Below are 12,008 nucleotides of genomic sequence, written 5' to 3' on the forward strand. Positions count from 1 at the left end.
GGAAACTGAGACAATTTCTTCTAAGCATGGTTTCAATCTATTTGCATAAAGGGAAGCTAACAATTTATAATCAGAATTAAGTAAAGTAATTGGGCACCAATTATCTAAATATGAAGAATCTTTGTTAGGCTTTGGGATTAAAGTGATCAAGCCCTGCTTCATGGAGTCAGTTAATTCACCTTTCTTTATACAGTCTTTAAAAACTTCCAAAACAAGCTTTTTTATGTCTTGCCAAAAGGTCCTATAAAATTCAAAAGGCAGTCCATCTACTAGCCTGGCTAACATCAGACCTGGTCTGGGAACCACATGTTCATTTTCTCGTATTTGAGGCGTGGTTTACGAATGCCCAGAGCCGTTTATTTGACGCTACGAATGTCTATGAAATGCGCCTGTACGTAGCTCATAGCCAATCATTTCAATTATACCAGATGACGTATGTAGAGCTAGAGAAATTCGACGGGGAAGAAGACGAAATAAACTTGCGTTCTAAACTACTTAGAACACTATCTAAGGCTGCATCGAAAGGTAACTTCGCTTCTGCTGCCATGTTAGATCCATAGATATAAACAAACTGCTTCGGTGTGTCGCATAGATGTCGTCATCGTCTTGCTGCTCCATCCCCGTTCTGTGATTGGTCCCCTCGCTGAGGCGAAAATCTAGTCCATGGAATCCAGGCTGCCTAGCAGCGTGAATAAAATCGCGCTGCGCACAAAGCAGCATGGGGAAACCCAGGCTAATCTGGACCAGGGCTTTTATTGAGGGGGGCTTTCTGGATAATCATATCCAACTCTTCCATAGTCAAGTCCATCTCACAAGACGACCGATTTCCATCACTTATAATAGGTGTGAATGCTTGAACCCTCTCAAAAAAACTATCAGCAAACTGAGGTTTAAATGAAGAAGAATAAAGCTGTGAATAAAAATTGGAAACAAAATGAGAAACTCTAGCTTCATCTGTGACCAAATTTCCCTCAATATTTAGAGAAAATCGCGCACACGCTCAGTCAGAACAGCCCGTGACTGGAGAGAGTCAGTCATGTATGTCTCCGCATTAAAAAGTGAAAATATGCTGTATTTAGTGAAGTTTTGAGTTGATATTAATTATGGAAGTGTAAAAAAAAACGGTACAAGTTTATGTATGCGCTTTTACGCCAACAGTTCGATGTATTTTGGGAGTTTTATTAACGCGCGCAGTTTTCCCTGTTAATAAATGTATCCACGTATAATTTTTTTGTGGATCAAGTCAGTGGAAATGTTTTTTATTCTAGTAAATGTGTGTATCTTTCATTTTGATGTTAAAATCATATTGTAAAAAAATATGGATGTAGTGTCTGTGACGTCACCCGTAGGTTTCTGAAGACCGTTTTTGACATAGATATCATATAATAAAGGCTAGATGTCTCATCCGCGCTGCTGGCCAATGGAGGTCGACGTCCGCACACGGTGGCCATCTTACCACAGGGTGCTCGCTCACTCGTAACATGGTGCATGTACTTTTAAATAACCATAACTTGCTCAATTTTCAACCGATTTTCAAACGGTTTGGTTTGTTATAAATGTCAGAGATGTAGTTATGACACTGCATACATATGAATAATTATAACAATGGACTTCCATATGAAAGAATTATAGCCACATTAATAACATTTGTAAGAAACCAAACCGTTTGTAAATCCGTCAAGATTTCAGCGAGATAAGAGGATTTGTGTGCGTGCTGATCACTCACCTTAATTCACAGCTTCCCTGTGGTAAGATGGCCGCCGGTGATGCCGGAAGTGACTCCGCCGGAAGACATCTAGCCTTTATTATATGATATCTATGGTTTTTTAAGCCTAAAGTGGGCGTAGCGGACCGTCGTAGTGCGTCACTCTCGAATTTATTTATTTTTACAGTCAGACAATGAGCCGAGGTAACGTGATGGCTAACAGACAGTAGACAAACGGCTAATGATGACTAATAACCACAGCAGCGGGAATCCACCCGTCACTCAAAAGTGAACACCCTTAATTATGCAGAACTTTAAGGCTTAATATAATGTAAACGGATGAGTTATAAATTCATCCCCTCACAGTTGTCATGAAGGGCAAAATAAGCTGTATAGACCAAAGCCACTTTTTGCTCCAGGCTGTAAACGTGTTTTTTTCTGCTGTAAAGTTGGGCATTTCAACATGGGGAGATGCAGATTTGACTCACTTCTACATCCAGCCTTAAGCGGCCAGTATAAAATGTATATATCCATGTATTAGATGAATTGCAGTTACTGTTAGGGAGGACGGTAATTAAAGTGTTTTCTCATGCATCCTTCAGCTGAAAGACAGTGAATCTGAAGACGTGTGTGTGTTGATTGTCTGTCCTCTGTCAATAAAACTGCAGATGTTCATTTAGGTGAAATCTGCTGTATATTTACAAGACACATTTTTTTGTGTGTGTGACAACATTCCAACCCGATCTCACGGGAAAACGTACAAATTCTACGAGGTGGCTAATTCGTACGAATTCATACGACCTCACTCGTACGAATTAGTAAGATTTTTGCAAAATAGTACATATTTTACGAATTGCCCAATTCATATGAATTCATACGAATGACCTACCCATGACCCCGCCCCTAACCCTACCCATCACGTGGGTTTAGACAAATCGTACAAATTCGTACGAGTGAGGTCATATGAATTCGTACGAATTAGCCATCTTTTTATCATTCGTACGAATTGGTCGTGAGATAGTGTTGCAACATTCACTTTCATTTGTAAAATGAAAGTTCGAAGACAAAACATGCAGCCTATTATCTTAATTCCATAGTTACCTTTTACACAAAACATCATTTTCAATGTAAAAAAAAATAAAAAAATTTTTTTTAATTAGTTCAAATGCATGATGATCACTGACTGTTTGGCTTAATTTATATATATATATTGTTAATAAAGTTAATATATTCGTAGATGCCAATCATAAGGGCTGTGAAAAATAAGCAAATTATCTAGGAATATAAATGCACTTATATCATAATCTTGTACAGCAGTTGTCGTTCACATTTTGACTATTAACAAGAGGATTACAAAACTAACCTTTGGTACATCAAAAATATAATATTTGATAAACATATCTCACTTGTTTTCTGTTATTAAATCAGGGTTCACTTGAAAATTCACATTTATCCTCCTTAAACTCATTCTAACAACTTTAAAATGTATATACTATGGAAAATATATATACTATGGAAGTCAATGGTACCAGAAACTGTCTGGTTACGGAAAATCTTCTAAATATCTTTCTTTGTGTTCAGCAGAAGAAAGAAATTCATACAGGTTTGAAACAACATGAGGGTGAGTATATGATGACAGAATTTTCATTTTAAAGTGGAGTATCCCTTTAAATGTGCCAATTTACAGAAGATCTCAGACATCACCATAATGAATGAGCTGAAAACAGGGAACTTTTGGAGACAAAGAGGCTTTTCAGCAGCAGCTTAACATGATGGCTCTGTACTTTTAAATGCAGATTGGATAAAAACACAGTGATCACAGTTCACACCTGCAGTGAAGCCCCTCCCACAACAATTCACCAATAAATACTGGTAATATTCCCATCATCCTACAAGAGAAGGACAAACTCCAGGAGTAGCAGCTGAAATCTGTGTGACTGTTAAAGATGGAGTTTATTAAAGAGGAGATTGAAGACATGAGTGATCCAGAACCATCCAGAATAAAACATGAAGATACTGAGGAACAAATAGGTTGGAGTCCATTCTTGAATTCTTGATTCTTCATTGTTGACTGCTTTGGTAGATGTGAATTATTAAGCAGTATATGGATGATAAATTATGGAGAAATGCATCTAAATGATCATAACCTTGTAGCAGTTGTCAAACATATTTAACTATATTAACAAGTGAATGACAGAACAAAATTTTGCCACATAAAATATCTTATACCTGATCTCTTTTGCTTTCTGCTATTAAATCAGGGTTCACTTGAACTGATTCTAACTGTATTTCTGTGTATTTTAGACCAGGTGAGAGTGAAAGAGCAAATACAAGAACTAAATGAAGTGAAGGAGGAACATCGTAACTTTACAATTCAGAGAACAAAAGACAAAAAGACGCACACCTGCACTCAGTGTGGAAAGAGTTTCACTCAGAAAGGAAACCTTAAGAGACACTTAAAAATTCACAATGGAGAGAAACCGTATACATGCACTCAGTGTGGAAAGAGTTTCACTCAGAAAGGAGACCTTAACAGACACTTAAAAATTCACACTGGAGAGAAACCGTATACATGCACTCAGTGTGGAAAGAGTTTTACTCATGCATCAGGTCTCAGGTATCATCTGCACATTCACTCTGGAGAAAAGCCATTTAACTGTGATCAGTGTGGTAAAGATTTTATTTCATCATCACAACTAAAAACACACCTGGAACTTCATTCACATGAGAAGCCTTATTTGTGTTCTCTCTGTGGAAAGAGTTTTTCAAGGCTGAACAGTTTTAAACGGCACCAGAAAGCACATAATGAAGTGAGAGATCATATGTGTTTTGACTGTGGGAAGAGCTTTACTACAGCTGGTGAACTGAAACTGCATCAACGAATTCACACTGGAGAAAAACCTTACAAGTGCTCATATTGTGACAAGAGTTTCTCTCAGTCTGGAAACCTGAAAGCACACGAGCGAGTTCATACTGGAGAGAAGCCGTACTACTGTACTCAGTGTGAGAAGAGTTTTAGATCTCAAACAAACCTTCTGAGTCACCAGAAGTTATGTCGCAAGAAGTCGTCACAATGAGCAACATTTCATTTTTATTTCAAATACATTCAAGTAAATGGTGTGAGATATACAAAATATGGAGTTGCTTCCAAAAGAGTGGGCCGCAGAGTTTGCTTTCAAAGGAACAACATCAAACATATTTATTTGATTTTATAATATGAGGCTTTTATTTTGAAATAAATGCATGAAAGCTATTAAGACTTCTGTCAGACTCACTTTTCTTTCAAAAAAGCAACTGAGAAAAATGTGTTTTCCTGATTCAGTATCTGCGGTCAAAGATCTTGCAAAATTATATGTCATATAATATAATAACATAAAAATTTAGTACTGGGAATGAAGATGTGCTTGATCCATAACCTTGAAATCAGCATAGAACTGATAAACTCAAACATGTCATTGTCTGCTGTAAAACCTTATAAATTCTAATAGTGAATTGTGTATTGTTTTCAGTTAATACATTTAGGGATTAAAGGGGACCCCCTTTAAGATCCCCTTTTCCAAGATGTAAAACAATTCTCTGATGTCGCCAGAGTGTGTATGTGAAGTTTTAGCTCAAAATACCCCACAGATATTTTTTTATAGCATTTTAAAATTGCCACTTTTTGGGGTTGAGCAAAAACTCACTGTTTTAGAGTGTGTCCCTTTAAATGCAAATTAGCTGCTGCTCCCGCCCCCTTTTCAGACGAGGGAGGAGCTTCTATGACTCATTCTCCGGCATGACCGCAATAACAAAACATCACACTCTCACACTATGAAAATGTCAGAAACTGCAAGTAGTTTTGTTCAGCCGTATATGTATGAATCGGACAGTGAAGGAGAGGCTGGAGAAGAATTACTGGCTTTAAATCTCATTATCTCTAAAACTGTACATCTCACAGTAGTTGGTTGCTATAGACCTCCTTCAGCTAATAATGATGCCATTTCATCTCTGATGCACACAGTGACATCGTTGGATTACAAGGAGCTTCTTCTTCTGGGTGATTTTAATGTGAATTGGTTGCAGTCAGCTTCTGATGGTCTTAAATTAATTTGTGATACTCTTAACCTTTCTCAGCTAGTTGAGACACCTACTAGACCAAATTTGAAGGATTATAAAAAGTCAACATTAATTGATCTTATTTTTACAAATGTTCCACACAAATATTCATTGGCTTCTGTATATGGAAATGATGTTAGTGATCATTGTGTTGTTGCCACAGCTAGAGATACAAAATTACCTAAACATAAATCACGTATCATTACAAAAAGGTGTTTGAAATATTTTAATGAGCAATGTTTTCTCCAAGACCTTGCTACTTATGATTGGGAAAGGATCTCCCTTATCCCCGATGTCGAGTTTGCTTGGCAATATTTTTATGATGGTCTTACTTCGGTTCTTAATAGGCATGCACCATTTAAGAAATTTAGAGTTAAAGGCAGGGATAACCCTTGGTTTTCCACAGCATTGTCTATTCTTATACGTGAGCGGATACTGCTTGGGCAAAAGCTAGGCAATCTGATTCAGATTCTGATTGGATTCGTTTTAGACAGCTTCGAAATAAATGTGCAGTTGCCATTAGGAAAGCTAAAGCTGATTATTTTATTGCAAAAACTATGACAAATTTAAATAATCCTAATTTTTTTTGGCAGAATATAAAGTATATAGCAGGGAACAAAAAATCATCTGATTTTCCTTCATGCATAACTATGGATTCCACTATCATATCTGATAAAGAGCAAATACTTAACCATTGTAACAAGCATTTTATTGACTCTGGGTCTTTATTTGAGTCACACAATTTTTTGCCCTCAAATAATGACTTTGTTAGTGCAGAAACTAGTTTTAAAAAGGAGGAGTTCACTTTTGTACATATCAAGAGTTCCCTTTCGTGGTCACTCTGAGTTACGTCGGATGACGACGAATGGGGTTTCGCTTAGAAAGCCTATCACCTTTGAGTATATAAAACGAGCCAATGGCAATGAAATGCCATGGGTCTGCGGAATTTGCATAGCGTATCTCCGCCCCACGCAGGGGGTATATAAGGAAGTACGCCGGCAACATGCAGATATGTTTTCGCTTCGGAGCCGAGAGCTATTCTTCACTCCAAAAGCCAAATCCTGAGTTATTCTTCTCATCTTCATCTTCGAGACGAGCGAACTCTCCGGTGTTGGTGTGACAGCGATTCCAGCGAGTGCACATTACCCTGCTGATCTGCTCAGTGATCTGACAGATAGTGTGTTCCTCCCTGCTCGCTTCAACATCCGCAGAGTTTTTCCTCTCACAAAAAGAGCACTGTACGCGGCACGTCTTTTTAAAGATGCCTCGCCCGTGCACTTCTGGTTGCAGTCGCAATGTGTCTAATTCTGATGGGCACAATCGCTGCTTTGTGTGTTTGGGCATTGATCACGCTAAAGCAGCGCTTGTGGATGACTCATGTTCTCACTGTGGGAACATGACCATCTCCGCGCTGAGGTCCCTCTACGGAGGCCCCGCGAATCTCGTTTGGCGCTCCAGAAGAAGATGCAATGTCGATTGCTGCATCACAAGGTGGGCGTGAGTCCTCGGGAAGTGAGGATTCGGCTGTGCTGCCACCTTCGGGTGTGCCAGCATTGCCCGAGTCTGATCCCGAGATGACGGCCATGCTTTCCCGGGCAGTCGCGGCCATTGGGCTCGTGTGGTCCCCGCCACCCGACCCAGTGCGCTCGCGGCTGGACGATTGTTTTTTGGGTGCGGCCTCTGACCCCCGTCGGCGTCCAATCCCAATACCTTTCTTCCCGGATGTGCATGAGGAGGTCACGCGGTCCTGGAGGACACCATTGTCTTCCCGTGATCGTTCGTCGACCTTCTCCGCCTTTCCTCCCCTCGATAAGGCTGATGCTTGTGGGTACACTGGAGTTCCCCCGGTGGAGCGTTCTGTCGCGATGCAGCTGTGTCCGGCAAGCGCTTCATCGCGTAGTGACCCTAAGCACCCATCCAAAGCCTGTAGATTTCCGTCTACCCTGGTGGCGAAGTCTTACAGAGCGGCGGGACAGGCAGCTGCCTCTTTGCATGCCATGGCCATCTTGCAGGTCTACCAGGCCCAGATGCTCAGGGACATGCACGAGGGTAGGACTGACCCAGGGCTCTTCGATGAGCTGCGTGCCGCCACCGATCTTGCTCTCCGAGCGACGAAGGTGACCGCACGCTCCCTGGGTCAGGTGATGTCCACAGCTGTGGTCCAGGAGAGACATCTCTGACTGAACCTGGCTGATATGTGGGAGGCCGAGCGGACTCGTCTTCTCGACACCCCCATATCCCAGGCCGGCCTCTTCGGCGGTGCGGTCGAGGACTTCGCCCAACAGTTCTCGACCGCTCAGAAGCAGACTGAGGCGATCAAGCACATTCTGCCCCGACGGCCCGCTGCTGCCTCCACCCAGCTGTTGGCACAGAATCCTCAGCCTGCTCGCCGCCGAGGGCACCCCTCCCGCGGCTCCCGCCCCTCCCACATGGCCCCAGCAGCAGCCTCCACCCGGCACCACAGCCCTCTCCGGCCCCGCGCCCCGCTAAACACCAGGCTAAGCGGCGCACCTGAGACGGGCTGCTCAGGATTGGCGATCAGTTCTTCACAGGAGATGGTAGCAGGGCCACTCCTTCCCCCGGTGGAGGGCCGGGGGAGAATCTTTTGTTCTCCACTCCCCGCTGCTCGTCCAACGATGAGCAGCACCCTAATGTGGTTAAAGAAAGAACTGATTCCCCCAGTCCTGAGCACACAGAGTTCTCGGACCATAGTGCGCGCCGCCCACGGGTCCCGCCACTATCGTCCCCCTCTGTCACAGAGTTCTCGGATGACAGCACGCGTCGCCCACGGGCCACGCTCCTCTCATCCCCCTCTGTCGCCAGACCCCTGCCAGAGCACGCCCCCGTGGGACGCTGGTCCTCCCCTGGCCTCCTCTGGCAGGACGCGGTTAATGACCATGCCCCCGCACAGGGCCGCTATGCCACCCTCGCCTGGGCCGGTCATTCCGCCTCACTGCCCCACCGACGGTACGTCTGTGGTTTGTTTGACCCCGCTGGCGCAGTTTCTGGAGGCCTGGCTAGAGCTTCCCAGACTGTCCCGCTGGGTCGCGAGAACCATCAGGCTCGGCTACGCGATTCAGTTTGCATGGTCTCCTCCCCGCTTCAGGGGACTCCGCTTCACTATGGTCGGTGGCAATGCCCCTGTCATGAGAGCGGAGGTCGACACCCTACTGGCGAAAGGTGCGATCGAGATTGTCCCTCCAGCCGAAATGAGGTCTGGCTTCTACAGCCCTTACTTCATTGTACCGAAGAAATCCGGTGGGTTATGGCCAATCCTCGACCTGTGCGTCTTGAACCGCTCCCTTCACAGGCTGCCGTTCAAGATGCTCACGGCCAAACGCATCCTCCAGTGGTATATGAGACCGCTTCAGCTTTGGCTTCGCGATCGAGTCCCGAGGTGGGCATGGCAACACGGCACGCTCCAAGTCCCAGTGACTCCAGCCTGCCGTCAGACCTTCACCCCGTGGTCGAACCTCAGTTTTCTACGGGCCGGAGTGCCGATAGAACGAGTTTCCCGGCATGTTGTTGTATCAACAGATGCCTCCACCACGGGCTGGGGCGCCATGTGCAATGGACATGCTGCCGCAGGCTCCTGAACAGGACCCCTGCGCCTTTGGCATGTCAATTGCCTCGAGTTGCAGGCTGTACGTCTCGCCCTGCACCGCTTCCGTGCACTGCTCAAGGATCAGCACGTACTAGTCCGATCAGACAATACCGCAACAGTAGCGTACATCAACCATCAAGGTGGTCTACGCTCCCGCCGTATGTCGCAACTTGCTCGCCACCTCCTCATATGGAGTCAGAAGCATCTGAGGTCACTTCGAGCCATTTATATCCCGGTAGACCTGAACCAGGCGGCCGACGAGCTGTCTCAGCTTCGGCCTCTCGCTGGAGAATGGAGACTCCATCCCCAGTCGGTCCAGCTGATTTGGGATCGGTTCGGGGACGCACAGGTAGACCTGTTTGCCTCACACGACTCGTCCCACTGCGACCTGTATTATTCCCTGACCGAGGGCACGCTCGGCACGGATGCACTGGCGCACAGCTGGCCGCGGGGCCTACGCAAGTATGCGTTTCCCCCAGTGAGCCTCCTTGTGCAGACTTTGCGCAAGATCAGGGAGGACGAGGAGCAGGTCATTTTGGTTGCCCCGTATTGGCACAACCGGACCTGGTTCTCAGAACTAGTACTCCTCGCGACAGCACCTCCCTGGCCAATTCCTCTGAGGAAGGACTTCCTTTCTCAGGGACGGGGCACCCTTTGGCAGTGGTGCCAGCGGTGGTGGCTACCATCACTTCCGCCAGAGCATCGTCCACGAGACATGCCTATGCGTTGAAGTGGAACCTCTTCGTCAACTGGTGTTCTTCTAAACATCAAGAACCCACGAAATGCCCGATCAGTGTCGTGCTTTCCTTCCTGCAAGAAGGGTTGGAGCGAAGGCTGTCTCCCTCCACCCTGAAAGTGTATGTTGCCGCCATTGCCGCACATCACGACGCAGTTGATGGTAAGTCTCTCGGAAAGCACGACCTGATCATCAGGTTCCTGAGGCGAGTGAGGAGACTGAATCCTCCTCGTCCTCCCCTGTTACCCTCTTGGGACCTCTCAGTGGTTCTAACTGCCCTGCAGAGTGCTCCCTTTGAGCCTCTGCAATCAGTGGAGCTCAAGTTTCTGTCAATTAAGACAGCGCTCCTGGTTGTATTGGCCTCCATAAAGAGGGTAGGGGACCTGCAGTCATTTTCGGTTGACGAAGCGTGCCTGGAATTCGGGCCGGCTAACTCTCACGTGATCCTGAGACCCCGGCCTGGATATGTGCCCAAGGTTCCTACTACCCCCTTTCGAGATCAGGTAGTGAACCTGCAAGCGCTGCCCTTGGAGGAGGCAGACCCAGCCTTGGCACTGCTCTGTCCAGTACGCGCCCTCCGTGCTTACGTAGACAGAACGCGGTGTTTCAGGACCTCAGACCAGCTCTTTGTCTGTTATGGTGGGAAGCTGAAGGGAAAGGCTCTCTCCAAGCAAAGGTTGTCCCACTGGATAGTGGACGCCATTGCTTTGGCATACCAGCAGCAAGGTCGACCATGCACCCTTGGTGTGACGGCCCACTCCACTCGGAGTGTGGCATCCTCTTGGGCTCTAGCGCATGGCGCCTCGCTAACAGACATTTGTAGAGCTGCAGGCTGGGCGACACCCAACACTTTCGCGAGATTCTATAATCTCCGAGTGGAGCCGGTTTCTTCTCATGTACTCGCTTCAACCAGTAGGTACTAAATTCTGCTCAGGTGTCTTCGCTTGCTCGCCATTCCTCTCCACTGATGGGATACGTGCGATATTCTCCTCAGGTGAGCCTCCCGCAGGCCCTGAGTTCCTCCAGCACTGTCGAGGTCAACGCCAGAGTTATGCCACCGGCAGCTTTCGCGCTTGGCTAGGTGCCTCCATGTGCATGGTTCCCCCTCTGGGCGACCCCCACATGTGTATTTCCACTGTAAGCCTCTTTGAGCATGTGTCTTTCCCTTGGCAAGCCACCTTGCCACCCCTGGGGTTGAAATATCACCCCAGTGATACTCCATATGCAGCCCCTCCGGGTCATATGTGTATTCCAAGCCCCATTATTTTACTACGTTGCTTTGCTGGCCGTAAATGCTGTGAATCCATGACAAATCCAAGCACTAACTCGCAGTTATAATTAGATGCACTGGGTCGCGCTGTGGAGTGTGTTGATTGTATTTGATCATATAACATCGTCATTTGCCTCGCGAAGTTTAGAATTACTTGGATGAAAATGATCTTACTAAATTATATTACAAAATGGAATTATTTTTAATCAAATTAATTAATGATACTGATTTATCATAATATCACCACCACAATGAGAAATCACATGAAATCCAAACAGCAGTCGAATGAGGAAAGACAGCTGTCTATCACTGCATTCACGACAGGTAAGCACAGCTGTACCGAACCGAGATGATAACTTATCAGAAAGCAAAATGATTTTGAAACATATGCTTTCTTTAAAGGGATAGTTCGCCCAAAAATGATGTTTAAGCCATGATTTACTCACCCTCAAGACGTTCAAGATGCATATGTCAATCTTTCAGACGAACACATTTTCAGTTATTTTAGAAAATGTCTTAGATCTTTCAGTGGTTATAATGTGAAGCAATGGGGTCCAGCTGCTTCAAGTCCGAAAATGTACATGCATCCTTCTCAAAA

This window comes from Abramis brama, assembly GCF_963993115.1.
Source record: "Abramis brama genome assembly, chromosome: 10".
In the NCBI taxonomy this organism is placed as follows: Eukaryota; Metazoa; Chordata; class Actinopteri; order Cypriniformes; family Leuciscidae; genus Abramis; species Abramis brama.